Genomic DNA, 22,189 nt, shown 5'->3' on the forward strand with positions numbered 1-22,189 from the left:
CTGATAAGGATTTTAAAGTAGCAATTATAGTAATTCTTCAATGAGCAATTTTTAACTATCTTGAAACAAATAAAAAAACATAAAATCTCAGCAAAGAGCTAGCAATTATAAAAAAGGAATAAACGAAAATTTTAGAACTGAAAAATATAATAAGTGAAATCTTAAAAACTCAATGGATAGTCTCTACAGAAGAATGGAGGGGACAGAGGAAAGAATCAGTGGACTGCAAGATATAAAAATATAAACTACCCTATCTGGACAGCAGAGAGAAAATAGACTGGGAAAAAAATGAGAGGAGCCTCAGGGACCTGTAGGACATCAACAAAAATATCTACCATTCATGTCATTAAAGACCCACAAGGAGATGAGGGAGTATGGAGCTGAAAAATATCCAAAGAAATAATGGCTGAAAATTACATGCTGAACAACATAAATCTATAAACTCAAGAAGCTGAGCAAACCCCAAACAGGATAAACTCAAATAAATTCATGCCAAAACGCATCAAATTTCTGAAAATGAAAGAAAAAGAAAACATCTTAAAAGTGGAGAGGAATGATGCATTACCAATAGGGAATAATGACTCAAATGACAGCAGATTTCTTAACTGAAACGAAGGAGGCCAGAAAGAAGTGACATGACATTTTCAAGAACTGAAAGTTCAATCCCAAATTCTATACCAAGTGAAAATATCCTTCATCAATGAAAGGAAGATGGGGCTATTCTCAGATGAGGGAGACTCAAAGAATGTGTCACCGGAAGACATACTCTTAAAGCATGGCTGAAGTTCTCCAAACAGAAAAGAAATAACAGAAGGATAACAAAGAACAATAAAATGGTTAAAAGTGGGAATATATTTCTCCTATCCTTCTCTTCATGATGTTTTAAAATTATGTTTGATAATCATAGCAAAAACTATAATGTCATCTGATGTGTGTTCAATTTTTGTAGAAGAAATATTGACAATTAGATTTAAAAATTGAGAAGGATAAAGACACCCAAGTGGAAATAGGGTTTTTACACTTCAATCAAAGTGGCAAAATGATGATACCAGTAGATAATTATAAGTTCCTTACACATATTGTAATACCTAAAGCAACCACTAAAAAAAACTGTACAAACATATGTTCAAAAATACTGCAAATAAATCAAAATAAAATTCTAAATAATGTAGAAATTACTTCTAGGAAGTCAAGAAAAAGGAAATAGAGGAACAAGAAAGAGCAAGAATAAATAAAGACAAATAATAAAATGACACACTTAAGTCTTAACATATCAATAATCATTAAATGTAAATGGTCTAAATACAGCAATTAAAAGACAGAGATTGGCAGAGTGGTTAAGAAAACATAACCCAACTATATGCTATCTATAAAAAAACTCACCTAATATACTTAGGAGTGGCTATATTAACATCAGATAAGGTAGACTTCAGTGCATACAAAAATATCAGGGACAAACAGGGATGTAATATAATATAATGCTAAAAGTGATCAAGAAGATGTAGCACTCCTAAATGTGTATGTACCAAATAATAGAGCTTCAAAATACCTGAAGCAAAAACTCATAAAACCTGGAAAAGAAACACTTAAAATCCACAATTAGAGCCAGTGACTTCAACACCACTCCCTCAGGAATTGATCATACAACTAGACAGATACACACACACAAAAAAAAAATCAGCAAGGATATAGAAAAACTTAATAACACTATCAACCAACAGAATTTAATAATGGCATAACTTGAAGATGTTGTGGATTCAGTTCCAGACCACCGCAATAAAGCAAATATTGCAATAAAGTGGGTCACATAAATTTTTTGGTTTCCCAGTGAATATAAAAGTTATCTTTACACTATAGTATCATCCATTAAGTGTGCAATGGCATTGTCTTTAAAAAACAGTGTACATACCTTAACTAAAAAATACTTTATTGCTAAAAAATGCTAACCATCATCTGAGCCTTCAGTGAGTCATAATCTTTTTGCTGGTGGAGAGTCTTTTAAAAAATGCAACATCTGCAAAGTGCAATAAAATAAGTTATGCCTGTACACATTCACAGAGCACTCCACACAAAAACAGTAGAATACGCATTCTTCAAGATAACTGGTTTTCAAATGTTTTTTCCCAGTCTGTACCTTGTATTTTCGTCCTCTTAACATGTCATATTTGTGCAGTTGTGCAAATCTATATATGGGACAAAATTGTATTGAACTATACACATGCACACACATGAATGAATGCATGTAAAAAAAGTGATGAAAACTGAACACAGTCACTAGTCTAGTCTAGTATTGTACTATAGTTGTTGCTTAAGGCTGCCATAACAATGTACCACAAATTGGGTGACTTAAAACAACAGAAGGGGCCCGCCCGGTGGCACAGTGATTAAGAGCGCATGTTCCACTTCACCCCGGGGTTCGCCGGTTCAGATCCCGGGTGCTGACATGGCACTGCTTGGCAAGCCATGCTGTGGTAGGCATCCCACATATAAAGTAGAGGAAGATGGGCATGGACGTTAGCTCGGGGTCAGTCGTCTTCAGCAAAAAGAGGAGGATTGGCAGTAGTTAGCTCAGGGCTAAACTTCCTCAAAAAAAAAAAAACGAAAAACCGAAATTTATTGTCTCACAGCTCTGGAGGCCTGAAGTCTGAAATTGGTGTGTCAGCAGGGCTGTGCTCCCTCTGACACCTGCAGGGGAGAATCCCTCCTTGCCTCTTCCCAGCTTCTGGTGGTTTGCTGGCAATCCTTGGCATTCCTTGGCTTGAGCTGCATAACTCAAATCTCTGCCTTTGTTATCACATGGAATCCGCCCTGTGTGTCTCTGTCTTTACATGGTCATCTTCTTGTAAGACACCAGGAGGAGCCCATCCTACTCCAATATGACTTCATCTGAAGTAATTACATCTGCAACAACCCTATTTCCGAAGAAGTTCATGTTCTGAGGTCCTGGGACATTAGGACTCCAACATGTATTTTGGAGGGGAAACATAATTCAACTCACAATGTGTAATGCCAATTATATGTAAATTCTGTTTTGGATATTGTACTACAGTTATATAAAATATCAGCATTGGGGGAAGCTAGGTGAAGGGACATGGGACTTTGTACCATTTTGCAATGATATTTTTTTCCTATGAATCTATAATTACATCAAAATAAAAATTCTTAAGAGATGTTTTGCTTGATAAACAGAGATCAAGTTGGAGGTCTGACTCCATTTTCCATCTTCACTGGCACATTTTGGGGCTTTACATTTCCAACTGTTTTTGACACGGAATGAATTTTCTCCTGTGTGTTTCCTGTGGTTTATCCTAAGTGTTTTCTGAATATATAGCATATTTTTAAATACGCTGCTCAGAAGCCTTGAGACCTTGGTGATTTCCTTCTCATTGCAATCCTTCCTAAGAATTTCACAAGTAAATCACCAAGCCTCCTAAGCAATGATGGTCAACAATTTCTCAACCCTGCATATGGGAGAAAGCATTATAATTCTAAACAATGTTCCCTCCTCTCTAGTCTCGAGTTACTGTGGTCTGGGCCTGGGGAAATGGTGATGTTTTCTTGACCTTCTTTAGGGAAGGCTTGGGAGAGCATTCCTGATTTCAAGCAGCTGGGCTCTGTGGTTCCTGTAAGGTCCTGGAAATTATCTGATAGGAACTAGGAACATAGCTATGTGGAGTGGAGCCCACCAGAGAAGCACCATGGGACCCAAACTTTCTCCTTCCTTCTCGCTTATTCAAGTGCAAGGAGCCAGAGGGGTTGACCTTGGGGAAGATAAGCTATAGCCCAGAGCCTAGGGTTTGTCAACCATACCATGAACCTATTGCTCATTGTGTCTGAAGAATGGGAGCCCAGGATGCAGGCCAGTGAAGAAGTCAGGCAATGGCAGAGAGAGGGAGGAAACCTGACAGCTGTGATAAAAACCTAACCAACATGTGGAGGGAGATAGAAGTAGGGTTACTGCATTAGTTTTCTATTGCTGTGTAACAAATTCTCACTGACTTAGCAGCTTGAAACCACACGTGTTTATTATCTTACAGTTTCTATAGGTCAGAAGTCTGGGTAGGGTCTCTCATAAGCTTTTGGCTGAGGAGCATTTCCTTCTGGAGTGCAGGGTCTACTTCCAAGTGCACATAGTTCTTGGCCAAATTCAGTTCCTTGCAACTGCAGGACTGTGGTCCCAGCTTTCTTGCCCACTGGACGTCATCAGTTAGAGGCTGCTCTCTGCTCCTAGAGGTCACGCTCAGCTCCCCGCTCATGGCCCATCCACAGGCCCTCTCACATCGTGGCAGCTTACTTCCTCAAGACCAGCAGAAGGATCTCTCAGGTTTGGAATCTCTCTTCAGGAAGGGCCTAATCTCATTTAAGGGCTCAGGTGATCTCCCTGTTGATTATTCAAAATCAACTGATTAGAGATCTTAATTTCATCTGCAAATTGACCTTCACCTCTGCAATCTAATCCATCATATTCATAGTCTTGCCCTCACTTAAGGGGAGGAGCTTATTTGGGATGTGTACACCAGGGGAGAGAAATCTTTGGGGACTCTCAGAATTCTGCCCACTACAGGTGTGGGACGCTAAGAGCAGGGCCTGAGACGCTAGGTCCAACACTGGCTTAAGTCTAGGACAGGACAGCTGGCAAACTCTCCAACAGAAGGCAGAGAAGGAAATCAAGCAGAGCCCAATTTCAAATTAAACCCATGTGGAAAGGGGCTGGGATAAACTAAAACTCAGACACTCTGCAGCACCGTAGGTCCTGAGACAGGTGGGTACTGATGGACACCAAGGGCTATTCAGGAGCCCAGGGTCCTGGCAGTAGCAGAGCATGGCTAGCTTCTGAGCCATGCCAGCATTTGACACATAGGTCACCCAAACCTTCTCAGAAGGGAAGGCCAACAATTTCTCAACAGGGCATGTGGGAGAGGTTGCCATAATTCTCAAAAACGGCCACTTCTCTCTAGTGGGGCCTGGACATGGAGAAACAGTGGCATTTTCTGACCCAGGTTGGGAAAGACAGCTGCTGACATTCTCACCACCACACCAGTCGGAATCAGCTCAGGCACAGGCTGGCCTGGGCCTACAGATGGTGGAAGATGGGGGCACTTCTCACAGACTCAGATCCTGGGAATTGGGAAAGCCAGCAGGATTAGAAACACGCTTTCCTAAAAAGGAGCTCTCTTGTTCTCACAGATTTTGAGGAGCCATCTCCCATAGTCCAAGTGGAGAATGGTGCAATGGGCTGAGTTACACGCAGGTCTGATGTGCTGGGCCAGCGGCACAGAGATGCGGTAGTCCCCCTTACCCACGGAGGATACGTTCCAAGACACTCAGTGGATGCCTGAAACCGCAGATAATACTGAATCCTACATATACTGTTTTTTCCTATACATACATATTTGAGGTGCAACAGCAAAACTAGCATGAACTTCTTTTTCCTTCTTCACAATTTCACAAATAGAAGATTTGTTCTTACCGTAGATCTTAGCAACCTCAGCATACAATTTTTTTTCTTTCCTTATTAAGTCAGGAACTTTCACATTTTCACTTAAAGGAAGCACTTTATGGTTTCTCTTAGGCATACGTGAATTGCCAGCATTACTAATCTTGCACTTTGGGGCCATTATTAAGTAAAAGGAGGGAACACAATCACTGCAATGCCGCCAACAGTCCATTTGATAACCAAGACAGCTCCTAAGTGACTAACAGGCGGCTAGCGTAAACAGTATGGCTCCGCTGGACAAAGGGATGATTCAAGACCTGAGCAGGATAGAGGGAGACTTCACCATGATTCTCAGAACAGCATGCAGATCTTAATTTTATATTTATAAAACAGAGACAATAACGCATGTATTAAAACAAAAATGCTTGTAAAAGCAGTCAGGAAACTGTAAACCATCACCCAGTGAAGGTCTGACTGTTACTATAACATTTTAACAAATGGGCAGCTTTAGTGAATAGAGATAGTTTTGCTTTACATGCAGACAAATTGCCCTGCTGTCTCATTGACCATATACGTGACTAAACTGAAAGCAGACTGACATATGGTTTTCTTTCACATCCCCATGCCGAAATATATAAGACTGGCAAGTACAATTTGCCGTCTCTAAGATTTAAGACGAGTAAGACAAAGGGAGATCCCAAGTCAATGAAATCCACGTTCAAGGCACAGTTGCCCTCAGCTCTGTGACCTGGTCCTCTGTGTGTCTCCTCTCCATGCCTGTGTCCTTGGAATTCCTCAGCCGAAGCAGACGCCAGGAGGGAGGAGGCCATGAAGGATAAGCAACAGGAGTGGAATCCACCGGCCTGGAGCAGGGAAGGGACCTCACTGGAGCAGGATCTGCAGGTCCAGGTTCCAGGCCCAGCCCCTCGCACCCCTGTAGCTACTCTTCCATGTCCTCCAGGAGGAAATACCACCCCCCACGTTGCTGAGATGAGGCAGCCAGTGCAGGCCAGGGGCCACAGTGGGGCCTCCAAAGGTGATATACAGACATTGTCTCCAAAACACAAGGAATGTGAAAAGGGAAGCTAGCCACGTGCATTCAGTCTCATTCTGTTGAATGACTACTCACTGAGTGGCCACTAAATACATCAAAGTCACATGGGGTGGGGGAGGGCATTAGAGGAAATGGAGGGGAATTAAGTCGACACACGTATTGGTTTACTGGGGCTGCCATAACAAAATACCTCATACTGGGTGGCTTAAACAACAGAAATTTATTTTCTCACAATTTTAGAGGCTAGAAGTCTGAGATCAAGATGTTGGCCGATTTGGTGTCTTCTGAGGCTCACTCTCCTTGGATTGTAGATGGCTGTCTTCTCCCTGCGTCCTCACGTGGTCCTCCCTCTGTGTGAGTCTGTGTGCTAATCGCCTCTTCTCATGAGGACACCAGGCATATCGGGTTAAGGCCCACCCTAATGACCTCATTTTACCTAAACTACCTCTTTAAAAGCCCCACCTCCAATACAGTCACATTCTGAGGTGCTAAGCGTTAGAACTACAACATATGAATTTGGGGGGGTGCACCATTCAGCCCCTAAGTCCACCCCAGCCTAAGAGTGCAGCACCGGTCAGTGCATCACCCCACAGATGCCCACACTCCTTCTCTGCTGACATCCAGTGCCCTTCCAAAAGTGACAGGAACCTACTGGGCAGTGGAATGTCTCCTCTCACTTGGAGAGCTGATGCTCCAAGGGTCTATCATTGTAACCATGGTAACATGTGCTTCAGAGAACTTTAGGGAACAATAAAAGGGAAGAAACCCTGGAGGTCAGTTTGTTAAAACACCCAGCGTGACACTCCACTGGCCTGGTCACTCCTCTCAAATGAGGCTCTTGGGTGGGAAGTATGAGATGGAGCTGCCATTCAACCAACTGGCCAAGGGGCAAGACTGTGAGTTGGGCCTTGTGTCTGCTACCTCAGAGGGCCCTGCTTTGTCCTCACGTCCTGAGAATGGAACCCAGCAACAGATGCAGATGGCTTGCTCTTGTCGGCATTTGAAAGTCACTCTTAAATTCAACGTAGTGACTTGTGCTGAGAATTTCCAATTCAAAGAGGACCAATAGAAAGGATGATTTGGCCCCCATTCATTGGGCACCTCACAAGTCATTCTACTCCTAGACAGAGAAACTCACAGGAGTGGGGAGACATTCACAGGGGAAGGCACAGTCACCACACTGAGCCAGAGTTAGGTGATAGGACATAAGTGACTGAAGCCCAGGGCATCATAGGGACCTAATTATTAGGTCGCACAAACCAGGCAGCAGCCATAGCCTGTCCTCCTGTGGAAGAACCTGGGGCCAGATTAGAAATACTGGAGAGGCAAACACATCTGTGCCGAAAGGGGGCAAAGAGGCCATGTCCCTTCCTGGGCTTCCTAACGAGGAAGCAGCACAGCAAGTCTGCAGAGCCACAGCCGTGCTGGCAGCACCCACTCTGTCCCTGGGGGCACACTCTATCTCCTGGCCATCTGGTCAGAGGAAGGCATCTGAGAAGTCACTGCCATCAGAGTGAATCCTGTCCTTGAGCACCTGCCATGAGAAGTAGTCACATGGTGAGAGGAACCCTCAAAAACAAAGCGTCCCTAGTTGTGGGACACAGCCAGGCCTTGCTGTGCTCAGACTCACCCCACTATCGGCCTGCAAGGGAATCTAAGCTTGAAGATAATGAAGTCCCCAAACCAGCCTGTGTTCTGTGAGTACCTGTGTACATGAACTTGCTAGGAAGAATCGGACCTGATCCCTGAGCCAGCCTGAAAGAGAGGTAGAGTGGCATGCGGGTGAGCCCCAGTCAATGGCCCACCACAAAGAGAACCACTGGGCCTATGTCCTAGGCATTTATCCCAGGGATTAGGCTGGACGCAGTCCATGTGAGGTTGCTGCTTCTGTATCAGATGCCCAAGCCTGGAGCCTGTGGGAAGGATGATGGACACGAAATGTAGGAAGCATGAGAAGAAGGATCCCCTTTTGGCAGCACCAGACCAATAAGGACCAACTGGAACTGCTTTGATCTCTTGTTGGAGAGACTGGAGCAGGAGGTGCAGCAGGACCCTGGAAGCTCCACTGGTGGCTGCCGCAGCAACAATGATCTGTACTGACCTCTAAGAGGGTAGGCTGCTCCTTAGCAGTGACTTTCCACATCTCATGTAAAGTGTGGTCCACACTCTCTTGGAACAATTCAGAGAATTGTTGAAACAACTGAGCACAGAATTCTGGGGAATAACATTTCAGCTTAGCTAAGGTGACACATATAAATCCACCCAACAGGTACCGTGACCCAACCTAAGAAGTGACTGTTTCTCCTAGGAGGACAGAATCTAGGAGCTCTGGGATGCAACTGTAGGGGATCCAAGTGCCCTTTTAAAACGGGGTCAGGAAGGTTCCACGAGGCAGTGACATCCAAGGTGGTTTTGGAAACAAGGTGGGATCCTGGACATGGGGCCTGAGATGCAGCTGGCCCAGGGACAGGGTCCTACAGAGAGTCACAGGCAGCAGCATAGAACAGGAGCGGACAGAAGCAGTCTCCGCCTGCAGAGCTCAGAGAGGATGGGGGCGCAGAGATGAGCCTTCTGCTTTCTCCCCCAGGGCAAATAGGCAGACATAAAAAATGCTTTACAGGCATGAAGTTTCCTATTCCCTTGTGTGAAATTAAAGTCTTTGGACTGGAACCACAGTATCTTTTTTTAAGATCATGTTTCAGATGGTCCATTTTAGGTCTTGAACTCCCTGTGATACCTTACTTTATTTTTCCCCAATCTTTTACTACACTAAGTAAATATTAAAACATACATGAGGCTCAGATCTCCTTTCATTATTCATCAAGTGTAGCTGGCTCAAAACGTGAGGGGATTATCTTTTGTCTGCAGCCCTAATAAGGTTGAACCTCCATCTTTTCATATTCTCTCTCTCCAAACTTTTCCTTACCTCCCTCCTCCTTTTCACCAGTACGTCCTTAATTTTTCATTTTTTATTGCTTCTTACACCAAAAATCAAAAAGTATTATAATATTTTTAAAAACAAAAATAAAGGACATGTAACAAAAGAAAAGCAGCTGGCACATTACCATTTAACTAGGATCAAAAACTGTCTTCCAAACCTGTGTTCCCCTGGTCCCTTCCACATGCATCCTTAGTTGTACCTGGTGGGTTCAGGAAGGAGTATAATTTTCTACTTTATTCGCTTGATAATATCTCAGAGATTTTTTCTCTAAGATATTTGCCAAATTGGCTTCCCTGTTATCATTTACAACCAGGCTGCAGTTTTCAGGGAGTAAGCTAATGTCCATTTTGGTGAGGGAGAAGCCTTGGCTGGTGCTCCAGTGTTGGGAGCTGTGGGGGAAAGTGCTTTAGCCTGATGTGATCCTCAGAGAGCCACCCTTCTCTTCCTCGTGGGCAGTGATAGCTAGATCCAGGAGAATTCCTTTGCCATTCAGACACTAGCCTCTTAACATGCCTGAAATGACTTGAGGAGTTTTTCTATAAAGAGGTGTAAGGAAAGGAGAGTGGTGGCTAAGGTGCTACTGAGCATTTCCCTAACCACATCTCATCCCCGTATCCCCTCCCCGGAGTGGCTCACCAGGACTTGCAAGGTGAAGAGGTTTTTGTGTTCCTCACAAGGAAGACCTTGAAGGATCTGCATGCACAAAGGGAGGAAAGAAAACTAATATTTTCTTATTAAATTTTGCACCTAAAACCCAAATCTATAGTTTTATAAAGTGATCTTTTAAAATGCTGAACCTGGAACAAAAAAGACATGAGACATAGGAAACAAAAAGTAACATGGTAGATATAAATCCAAATATAGCAACAATATTAAATACGAATGGATTAAACAATCCAATCAAAGACAGAGATTGTCAGATTGGATTTAAAAAAGACAAGATTCAATTATATGCTTTCTGTAAGAGACCTACTTTAGATTCAAAGGTACAAAAGGGCTGAAAGTAACAGGATAGAAAAGATATATCATGCAAACAGCAAGTGTAAGAAAGCTGTAGTGACTATATTGATATCAGACAAAATAGACTTTAAAACAAAAAGTATTACTAGAAAAAATAGAAACATTTTATAATAAGAATCAGAAATATATACCACTATAAACATATATGCACTAAACAACAGAGCCCCAAATCATGTGATGCAAAACTGATAGAAACGAAGGGAGAAACAGACAACTCAACCATAATAGTTGGAGACTCCAGTACCCCACTTTCAATAATGGGGAGAACAACTAGGCAGAAGGCAATTGAGGACTTGAACACTGTAAAATGAAACCTTTGCAAGTGAAGGAAACCTTTTACAAGTTCTTAAGAGAGGAAAAACAACCTCCGAAGGGTGACATGGAGGAAGAGGGGGTGCTAGATGTGGGTTGGGAGATCTAACCTTGAGCCTTGCTGGGCTGTGCACTAACTAGGTGGCCTAGAGCTATTTACCAGAAGTCTCTGAGCCTTAGCTTCCTCACACATTAAATGAGGTGAGAATGCACTGCTCGTAGAGCTTTCACGTGGATTTCTAAAATGAAGTACATTAAGGAAATTAATTCCTAGGCTGTGCAGTGCAATCCAAATGCAAGACATGCTGATCCTGGGCCTGTTTGCCCTCAGAGCCATTCCAAACCCTTCCCCTCTCAGCATTATGGGGATAGAGCTTCAGGGAAGGAGGGGTCAACCCTTTCAGGCTGTGTTTCCTGGACTCCTCTGCCAGCTGGTTTCTGACAGGATTCACCCAGACAGACATATTAGTAGAGAGAGTGCAAGAAAGAGAGAAGCCAGGTTATTTCTCCATCACCATTTCCCCACACCTAGGTGGTATCTCTGGCAGTCTTCCCTGGGTCTCCAGCTCCTTCCAGACAAACCAAGTTCTCAGCTTTCATAGGATGACCCTCACACCTGGCCCCTTTTGGTCCCTCTCACCCAGTGGGGTTGCAGGACCCTCCAATGTCTCTGTGCTCTGGGCTCACAGTCCTCCTGTCACCTGGGTAACCAGTTTCCTCTGCTATAAATACTTAGAGTGGCCTCTCTTTCTCTGATTGCACCTTGGGTAATTAGAAAGATTTTGTATCTGGGGCCCAGCCCAGTAGCATGGTGGTTAAGTTTGCATGCTCCACTTCAGATCCCGAGTGCAGACCTACACACCACTCATCAAGCCATGCTGTGGCAGCATCCCACATACCAAATGGAGGGGGATTGGTGCAGATGTTAGCTCAGGAACAATCTTGCTCACCAAAAAAGTGTTTGTTTCTAAACTATGGAAAGTGTGAAGATAGAGACCCTGTCTTTATTTCAACTGATATTTATTGGGTTTTTGTTATTTGTTAGACCTTGAGCCAGGAGACAGAGATGAAGCAGCCAGACAGGGGCCTGTACTCCTGAATGCAGTCTTACTCCTCTTCACTCTGCCACAGAGCCTGGCACAGAGTGAGCGTCAATGCGTGTTTGTGCCTAGAGGGCTATTTAAACAGAGCTGGCACTTACTGCATGCTCTCTGTGCACAACTCCTTAGCCTGCTGTAAATACATTTTGTATTTGATCTATACAACCCCCTAGGAGAAACTGAGGCAGTTTGCATGGAAAACCAGGGGGTACGATGGGAACCCATCCTCTTTACCACCTTCCCCACTGCTGATTCAAACTTACCAGGGTACCAGCTGACCAGCAGTCTCCTTCCAATCTCCTGCAACAACCTACATGAAACGAAAGCAGAATGCAGATAGCTAAGTTTGGGGGGCTCTTATTGGGGATCGCTTTTGGATTCTGAATGTGCGACACCATATGCTGTTGAAGTTTGAGTTCCCCTGAGCGGCTGTTTAGATGCTCCTCAGCCCCCACGTGAAGGAGGTGCCCCCATGGGTTTTAACTACATGGCCGCACTGTTTATTCTTCTACTCTTCCTTTTTACACTTCAAGTGATCTTTGGGCATAAAGCCGTGGGGACAAGTCACGGGACACTGAATATGTCCAAGGTGACTAACATCTTGGGACATTTTAGAACATTTTTGTATTGTTTACATTAAAAGAATATGTATTTTATTTCATAACACAGAACTGGCATTTGACATGTTGAGTCAAAGTAAGTCACCGGTGAAGTTCCTGAATTACAGCAGGCAAGTAATTAGTCCCTGGAGGCCTGTTGCTTCAACAGTTTTCATTTATCTCTTTTCAAAGAACAATGTGGGGTTTTTTTTTCTTTAAATCTTAATACCCACTGAAACCCCGCGCCCTATAGCACCCTTCCCCACACACATGCCCAGCCCTTGTCCATCTCCAGATTCAGCCAAGACCGTGCACTGACCTCAACATGGGGCTCCAGCTTTGATGGCTGCTCCTCAAGTCCTCATGGGTCAATTTTCCACAAGTCAACAAGTTGATTTTATTTGCTGATAATATTCACTCTGTTTCACATTCTAGCTTATAGTTGTGTTGCTGCTGATTGTCCAAATACTTTACAGAGAGAGAAAGATGACATTTTTACCAGAATAGAGTGCAACGCAGAGGCCAGGCTCAGGGTCACAAGTGCAGCAGTACAACTTTCCTATTTATGTAAAAAGGAAACAAACATTTCCGGGTTTGGTTGTCAAGCTCAGGACACCACCGATGGGGACGGCGCTGCCTTGGTGATTCGCAGAGCAGGAGGCACTTTCATTTCCAATGTGAACAACAAGTTCTACTTTGTTAATACCTCTTGGGTTAAAATTACTGATAAATACGACAGAAACATTAAAACCTTAAGTGTGTAGTTGCCTTTTTAAGTCTCGAGGACATTTAAATGGAATAACGCAACCATTTGCTATTTTTTAAGATATGGGTTTATGAGGATGGGGAGGTTATTTTTCCATACAATAAACTTACCAATTCAGACAAATTGAGGACAAGGATAGTTTAAATCAACTTAAATTCTGCATTAAAAGTGTTTTAAGCATTTTAAGTATTTCCAAGTTGACACACTAACTCAAACCAGGTTGGCAAAACGTATCCTTTGTTAAAACAAAGAGGTCTTTAGTGGTGATTTGTGGATAGCTTTGGGGTTCAGAACAGAGAGAAGTTACTCAGATTCTGAGCTGATTTCTGATAGAAGGAAACAGGGAAAGCTTCATGCTGAAGCTGACATTTTAAATAAGTGAGACACAGGAGCGGCAGGAAGGTCATTCCCGAGGAAGACGTTGCCATTCGAAAAGACACAGAAGCAGGAACACAGGTAGATTTAGAGAAGGGTAGGATTTCCTACATGGTGAGCATACAGAAGGAAGGGTAGAGATGAAATGAGAAGGAAATTGGGATCAAGCCATTTTTCTTAGGATCGCCTTGATTTTGTTAGGAGCACTTCACTAAAAGATCCACATAGAGAAAATAGCTAATGAATGCTATTTTGCCCTGTAGTCATTCCTAGAGCTCAGTTTTCTTTTTCCCTGGGAAGTTATGGGACACTCGGGGTGCACATCTGGGACAACACAGGCAGAGGAAGTTATCTGGGATCCTGGATCAGGTATTGAACCCTACCCGCGGTTCTGGTGTGGGCCACTGAGTCGGAGATGCTAGGAATCGAAATATGCTCAGGGTGCAGCTGATGAGAGAAAATGTGGCCAGAAGTGAGCATTGGGTCAATGCACGGATGTGCCCAGGTAGGGCCTGGCCCATGCTGGCTTCCCTGGGACTACCTCTCAGGATGGAAGGAGCCGTCCTTTGAGGCAGAAGAGAGTCATCCCTTCAAAGTGGCCAGAAGCAGATGTCCCTGATTGGCTGACCAATGACGGACAAAAGTGACCAGACAGAGAGGGCAGGACAAAGGCTATGGCTCAGGTGCAGCTGTTGGAAGCTGCTGCTGTGGCCTGGAACCACAGGGCTGCAGGGCCCTCTTCAAGATGCCCTCTCTGCTGACCAAGGTTGCTCCAAGACCAGCAGTGAGCTCAGCCAGGCTGGGAAACCCAAGTGCTTCATAGTCTTGGATGTCCTCTGCCTTCCAAGACGGTTTTCCCCATGGAAATCGTTCTGTTCTGTTCTCTTACTGCGAGCTTCACCAAGAACAGAAATCAATGAAGCCTTCCCCAGCCCACCCAAAGAACTCCCAGACTGAAGCCCTAGATATGCTTGAACTGCACCAAGACCCTCCAATTCATAACTTGGAAAAACAACCTTATGGAGAGCATTAGACACACTGCTGGGAACCTCTGGATGTTGAAAAAAGGGAAGACCACTCATCAGACTCAGTTATCACAACCATTCTCTTTGATTCCACTTCAAATTCCAAGCATAGTTTAGCCTCCATGGTTACATGAAGTAAATGGGGGTGCATGTGGGTATATGTAGGTATGTGGGTGCAGCGTTTCATTTTTTCTTTCAGGTCTTGAGATAGGATTAAAAAGCCACTAAACTCAAAACATAGGCCAGAATTTCAGGATGTGATACTTACCTGGACGTTTGTGGCCTCCAGAGATTTGGAGCCAGTCTTGAGTTGGGCTTCCTCCCTATCAGCATTTAGCTTTATCTTCATAAATTACCTCCCTCAGAACACAATTTTTCTGTGCGTTCTTAGCTCTGTTTGTCTCCCATAAATCAACTGCAGGTCTGTTTAATTATCCCTCAGCAATTTTAAACAACCAACATTTTTAATGAGGCAGAGAATGAATAAGGCCAGAAAGTAGAATTTTAAGGGTCCATTGTGGGTCACTCTGTATATTTTTCAAAGTCAGACGTTCCTGAGATAAGTCACATGTTACCCAGATCTCAAGGCTTGGCCAATGTCCTTTCCCACTGCGTGACCAGTGAAACCCTTGGCCATCAGCAGGCTGCCTTTTGTCAATGGCCTTGAAGTGTGTCAGTTGCTATAAACACGCATGATGAATGAGTGTTTTGGTTATGTGAGGAATTCAGTCACCTTGGCTCAGCCTGTGAAAGTGGCAGAGCTGTGGATAGCTGAACCAAGGGACTATGCCTACCACCAGAGCCCAGGCTGTTGGTGTTTGAATGTCACTAACATTGAGACTTTTCCTTGAAATCCATAAATTTCTCCATCTGGTTTTAAGATCAATGTGATAGCTCAGTGAAATAGCCCACAATCCCCTCTTGCTTGTGGGAAGCATCCTTGTGACTTTGCTAAAAGGTGGACGGACCTAGCTTCACTAGCCCTGCTTCAAAGAGGGAAGACTCTCACCTGTTGGCACCAATCTGCCAAAGCCAGCAGGACGTTCTCAGGTGAATATCTCCACTCTCTCCTACCCTGCAATGGACATGGGCTGGCAAGATATTGCTCAGCCAGGCTGCAGGTGAGGGCAGCACACTTTTGCACAGCTGTATTTGTGCAATGCTGAGTGCCTGGGTGCAAGCTGGGGACCACACACAGATCTAAGGGCCAGTCCTTGCAGCTGAATGGCCAGACCACAATCCAGCAGATGGGTAAGGCTGAATGGGAGGCAAGGAGGCAAAAGAGAAGTGGAAATTGGTTTCCACTTCTGAGAGGAGAAAGGCACAAGGGGACAAATAGATTCCTGAGGGCCTTTCAGAAATTTTTGTTTGTTTAGGACATTCTTATGACCACAGAAATGGGAACAATTCTAAGACGATTGCCTTAGCAGAAGCTTATTACCACGGCCGCCTTTCCTCCGACCCCTCACCCTTCTATTCCATCGCTTCATGTGCCCAGATACCATGCTGAGCTCCATACATCAAGTGTCTCAATTAACCCTCAAAACCACCCATTTTACAGGTGAGGAAAACAGAGTACTGAGGGCTTGAACAACGTGCCAAAAGGCACCCTGCCCCTTACGGAGCTAAATTCAGACCACAGTCCAGGCCTATTCCACAGCCCAGCTTGGCTGCACCCGGGGCTCACTGGCCCCTGTCCTGGCGTGAAGAACGTGGGATCCTGTCCTTCAGGGCATGTCTCTGTCTGTTTGTCTCAGCTGACCTCTCTGAACCTGAAGTTGTTTCTAATTAAGGAGAAAATTTAACAGAGTGTTTATGAATCATGGCTCTCAAATCAAATGCATCAATTAGGGTCCCAGCTATATGACCTAGGGAAAGACCCACCCACTCTGCATCGCAGGTGAGTCACTGTCCAGGTGGGACTCACGGCAGAACCTATCCCAGCTGGGTTGTAGAGATCACTTAGGCGAAGCTATTAGAAGAGAGGGTGGCTCACAACATGCGCTCTAAAAATTGGCTGTGGTAACTAGTTACTCTTTCATGTCTACTCTTGTTTCTTCCTTCACCCTCCTTGCAAGAGAACAGCAAAGAGCTTGGGATTTCTGTCGATTTACAGAAGTTACTGATTATGTCACAGCTGTTTACTCGTGGCCCAAGGATACTGGGACAAGTTAGAAGCCCACACAGAAATCCAGGAAATTGTTATTTTGATCTTTAATGTGAGTTTTCTTGCCAAGTTAAGTAATCTTTGCAGGCCCTATAATATGTTAACATTTAGGGAGGGAGTTTATTAACTGCTCTAATCCATTTTTAGTAAGGCCCATTACCAAATACAGAGTTAAGTCTCCAATTAAAGCTTTCCATTAAAGAATGAAAGCTATTTGCCAAACCAGAAGAAGAAAAGACAACTTCTCATAGTTTTAAAGTTTAGCTTCCTGTAAATGGTAGTCTCCTCACAGGCATGAGTCAACTCATTCAATGTTTCAGTTTATCAACTATGAAGCGGAGAACATTCTGGAAACCTAGACAAGACAGTACCTTCTCAATAAGGGATCTCAGGTGGTAACTTGGACACACACACACTCACACTCAAATAGTTACTCTAGTATCCTAACATCTAAAGCCAGTGTACATGCAAAGTTTTAGGAGAAAAAAAAGAAAGAAGACCCTGATTTCTTTGGTCTCAGAAACTCCTAGAAGGCAGACTTCTTAGGAGAAGTTGTTTCAGTTGGGCTTTCAAGTTTCTGTACAGTTTTTCTGGATTGAAAAGACATAGAAACATTCTAGGCCAAGTTAAATGGCTATGCAAAGACATGGAGGTTGAGAATTGTGTGGGTTCCTGCCAATGATGAGACATTGTGAGCATCTGTGTCCCAGAGATAGCAGACTAGGGAGATAATGCTGGAAGAGAGTCTGAATGCCATGTTATAGAGTTAGGAGTTTATTCTAACGGGTGTATTCATGTCTGACCCCTCTCTGTAAAACCTCTTGCCCTGACACTTCTGGGCTTTCAGAACCGTGTGGGGAGCCATGGACAGAGCAGGCAGGAGACACTGAGCTGTTGGCCATGCGCTGCCTTAGGAGAATGCCAGGGTGCCTTCATCACTCTTCCTCAGTCTCCTTGATTTTACCTTCACTTCTGACTGCGAAGTGTTTTCTAAAGCCCTCCTTGCTAACCAGGGAGGCATGATTCTCCCTTTCGATGAACCCAGAGATCTTTGCTAAGGAGTAAACTCTTCCTGGGTTCCCTGATCCCTTCAAAATTCTTGGATGATGGAAATTCCTAATAAGCTAAGGTTTCCAGAGTGGCAGAGAAGGGAATACAGGGCACCATGCACAGCACCTTCAGAGTCCCGGAGATGAAGTAGACCAAGCAGAGAAGTGAAATGAAGACCCACAGCCATTCTGCCCCCTTTTAGTCCGGTCTGTCCAATAGAGAAACTGTTCATGGCCACTGGCAACATCCTCTGCATAGGGACAAAGAGCACCAGAGAGAATACAGATGGGGCTTGGTTCTAAGATGCCTGAAGTCTGCCTGGCAATAAAGGGCATTTCATTTTGAGAAGTGAAATGGGGACCCAGGAGCCTTGTGCATTCCAACAACTCTTGGCTTCTGAGGTAGTCCCCACTCAGCTCAGCCTAGTGGCTAGGAGCCCATAGTGTCATCCTGCTCCAGGCTCCCCAGGCCAAGTGGGAGCCCAGAGCATTGTGCTGGGTTCTTTAGGGCAGACCTTGTGGGTTGCTCAGTGGGCTGAAGGTGCCAGTCAGGAAAGCCTCACGATGACTGCTCTCTGCTGGTCATTGAGATCTGTGCCCCGGGAAGAGGAGCCAGAGGCTCTGTCAAGCTGTGTCACTCATAAATAAGTATGAGGCCACTTTGTGGTTCAGATGTTCCACCTACTGTATGAAAATAACATACCTTGAACAATGCATTTGTGTCTTTAACAGCCATTTATTGAGCACATGTGGGACCTGCCATTAAGCTCACAATCTAATAGAAATAAATATAAATATTTCAATACAGTCTAGTATATCCAGTACCAGCCATGTCCACACAACAGGCGTTGTTACAAAGGGGCAAGAGGATTCCCTTCAATGAGTAGGAAAGTAAAGAGGGAGATTGAATAAGCCTCCCCATCCAGGTGATGCATTAACAAGCCCTAGATGTCTGAGTAGGAGTTCTCAGGTAGAGTCTGTCCCTACAGAGTAATTCCAGTAGAGTAAACACATACTCTACAGTCGAGACCCAGGAACCTTGGCGCCTGAAAGGGGATGCTGTTAATAATTATGCTCGACTGATGGACACAAACCAGGAACATAAACCGGCCATCTGGGACATGTATTTACCCAGTGTCCAGGCAGAGTGTATGCGGGCATGGAGGCTTGAATTGGCATCTGTTGGATTTGGGCTACGAGTAACAGAAAATCCTTGCCAAATTTACATAACTAGAATCCAAGCAGGCCTCCAGCTGAGATGCCACTTGGCAGCCTAATGCCTCCATTAAGGATCCTGGTGCCTTCTCTGTGTCCTCACCATAAATTTCATTCTAGGGCTGTCCCTTTAGTGGTCTCAAGATAATGACCAGCGGCAATGGAGCCATGGGCTTCATTACTCACACCAAGCAAGACAGAGAGAAAGAGAAACTTTTCCTTAATCTCTCTGTCCGCCCCAGGCCGATTGTAGAGCAGGAAGGCACCATGTACAGAGAGATCTGAAGGCAAGCAGCCCTCCTTGAAGGATCTGGGGAAAATGGTAATCTGTTGCAGGGAGGGGAGCAGGTGTGGGGAGGTGGTCAACAGTGTCCATAGAAAGGGCAACTCCAGATTGCTGCAGTTTAAGCTAGGGAAAAAGGTGATGGGGAAAGTTGAAGAACAGGTGAGCAGAGGTAGACAGGGAGCAAATTCTGAAGGCTCTTGTCTGCTTTGTAAGCTATGGAATGTCATGGTGGATTTTATGATAAGTTTTGCGCTTTTGGAAAACTCACCCTAGGGACAGTGTGGAAGGTGGACTAGGAAAGGGCAGATTATAGGCGAGGAATCACAGTCAAGCAATGGCAATAATTCAGGTAAAAGATGATGTGACAGTAACCCTGGAAGTGAAGAGGAGAGGAAGGAATGGTATTTAGATAGTTCCTACATCCAAAGGACCACATGGGGGAATTCAAGGGTACTCCCTAGAATTCTGGATCAGGGAGCTGGGTGAGCACCCCCACCATTAATGAAGTTATAGAGTTCAGAAAGATAACCATGTTTCTTTGGTGTGAAAGGCTACAGACTTGATGAATATTGAGTTGAAATAAGTTGAGTTTGGAGTACCTTTGGGATATGTGAGGGGACAGATCTAAAGTTTAGGAGAGTCAGGGCTAAGGATATGCTTCTGAGAGTGGAGACAGTATCTAGAACCTTAGTATCCCAAGGCTGACGGTGGTTGAGGACAGGTGTTGGGGACCATTGACATCTAAGAGCTGACTTTGTCTCTTTGGTCATCAGCTAAGACTGAGGTGGAAGAATTAAAGATAAGGGTATGGAGAACGTCTGAAATATAGTCTTTTAAGGAATTGGGAGAAAGATCTTCCTCATAGGAGGATCCTGTGAGAACAGTAATTCAATCAAGTTCAGGCAGAACTGGGGCCAAAACCTTCTGGGGTCTGTGTCTTCATCCATTGACTGATGTCTCTGCATCTAGGTTAACTGCTCTCTGCTCTGGGCTCCTAGACACGGATTTACACCCACCTCCATCATAACACCACGTCACTGGAACATTTTCAGGGTGTCTGCTTCATTGCACTATGGGGAAGTGAGGATCAGGGGATACCCTTTCCCACCTCTCTATCTCTATGGTAAGCAGATGGCCATGCGCATGGTAGATACTTGATAAATATCTGATGTTTGAGTGAATGGTGGAATAGATGCCTAAATTAAGGGTCTTATTAACTCCCATCCTATCTGACAGACTTGGCTTTCTTGACATGCAAATCCCAAGATCATTATTGTCTTTGTTCATGGCCATGTCGAAGGGCACAAATTCAGGGGCTCAGAAAGCATCCCCTGCTCACTGGGGTGCTAAGATAACAAGGCTTCTCCCTCCGCCCTGCCAGGCCTAGCATGCCTCTGATCACAGGCTTAGAAAAAAGGCCTGGATCTTACAGAGATCATGGCCCCAATAAAGCCTGACCCCAGCTCTGAGAGGGCACAGCCCAATTGCAGCTGCTGCTTCATTTTCAGGCAGGGTGGGAAGCCCAAGGTGGCCCTGAGCAATGTCAGGGCCCAGGAACACAGACGCAGTGAGTAGGATTCTGTCTTGCACAATGTGGAGACATTTGGAAATCTGAAACCTATCTTTCTTGCTCCCTGGATAACTCCCAACTCTCTGAGGACTTTAAGTCAGAGTGTCAAATTCCTTCATGTAACATCAAAGCTCCTCATGGCAGCACCTCTGATTATTTCCAGGCTCATCTCTAGGACTCCTTTTCCCCTGTGGTTCAAACCCAAGGAGACCATTCTTTTGCCTCATCCAGGCTTTTCTATATGATGCACCTAATTCCTAGAATCTTTCTGCACTTGGTTCAGAGGTCACATCCTCAAGGAAGAGCCCTCCAGTCTGGATTAGGTGGCTACCCCCAGAATTCCTCCACTGATAATGCTGAATGTAAATGCCTGTGCCTCCAAAACTGCAAGCTTCTTGGGAATAGCTTCCTTGCCATACTTTGTATGCACTTTGTATGTGCTTGGCCAACATTAATGAACAACGAACAGATGAAAGAATGGCCCTCTGAGATACTAAAGACCCTCAGCCCTGGGTTCACTGACAGACCTCAGGAATTCCCTTCAGCTTCCATCAGGTATCCTCCAGTCTGAAGGCTCCAGGCATGGACAAAATGTTCACTGATGGTAACAGCTTTGCAATAAAATAGAATCAGCATAGTGCAATGCAAAGAACACTTGAATGGCACAAAATCTGTCTTTTCTACTAATGAGTCTTGTGACCATTGGCTACTCATGTGACCTCTCTGAACCTCTAACTCCTCCTCTGTGTAAAGAGTTCATTGTACATCGTTCTTAGGGAAGCGCCCAGCACACACCTAGAAAGAATGGACTTTGTCCAAGATGCTCCACATCAACTAGCAATGAATCTTCTCTCTAAGACTCTAAACCTAGGCAGACACAGGTCAAGCTTGCCTTGTTGACACAGCTGAAATCAGAATATGGCAGCCGTCCCAGTCTATCCCAAAATGGGCCCTAACTGGGCAAAGATGATGATCTATTTTGGGATATGTTGATGGAAGTATTGTTATTTGAAGGATCCTGGACTGAAGCACTTCTCCTTAGGGTACTTGGGGTGATGGTACTTTGCATTTTGAGTGATTCTGGAGTCAGGCACATTTCCTGGGTGCTTCAGTGGGTCATTTTTCCTCAGGGACTGTGGAGTAAAATGTTCTTCAGTTGGATAGATGTGATTCATTGTCACAGACATCTGGCAGATGAACCACCACCTCACAGAAACTGCTCTCCCAAGGCCATTGTTATGGGTTGAATTGTGTGCCCCAAAAAGCTGTGTTG

General features: G+C 44.6%; 1 long non-coding RNA gene across 1 annotated transcript; it reads right to left on the reverse strand.

Annotated features, from left to right (window-relative positions):
• Positions 1-1,702: 1,702 nt before the first annotated feature.
• On the reverse strand, positions 1,703-13,038 carry LOC139082503 (uncharacterized). The gene is made up of 3 exons (XR_011538567.1): positions 12,783-13,038; positions 12,128-12,174; positions 1,703-4,381 (listed from the first exon to the last, which is right to left on the reverse strand). It is a non-coding gene; the product is annotated as an uncharacterized lncRNA (long non-coding RNA).
• Between the last annotated feature and the right edge of the window lie 9,151 nt (positions 13,039-22,189).

The sequence above is a fragment of the Equus przewalskii genome, chromosome 1 (assembly GCF_037783145.1).
Source record: "Equus przewalskii isolate Varuska chromosome 1, EquPr2, whole genome shotgun sequence".
Classification (NCBI taxonomy): domain Eukaryota; kingdom Metazoa; phylum Chordata; class Mammalia; order Perissodactyla; family Equidae; genus Equus; species Equus przewalskii.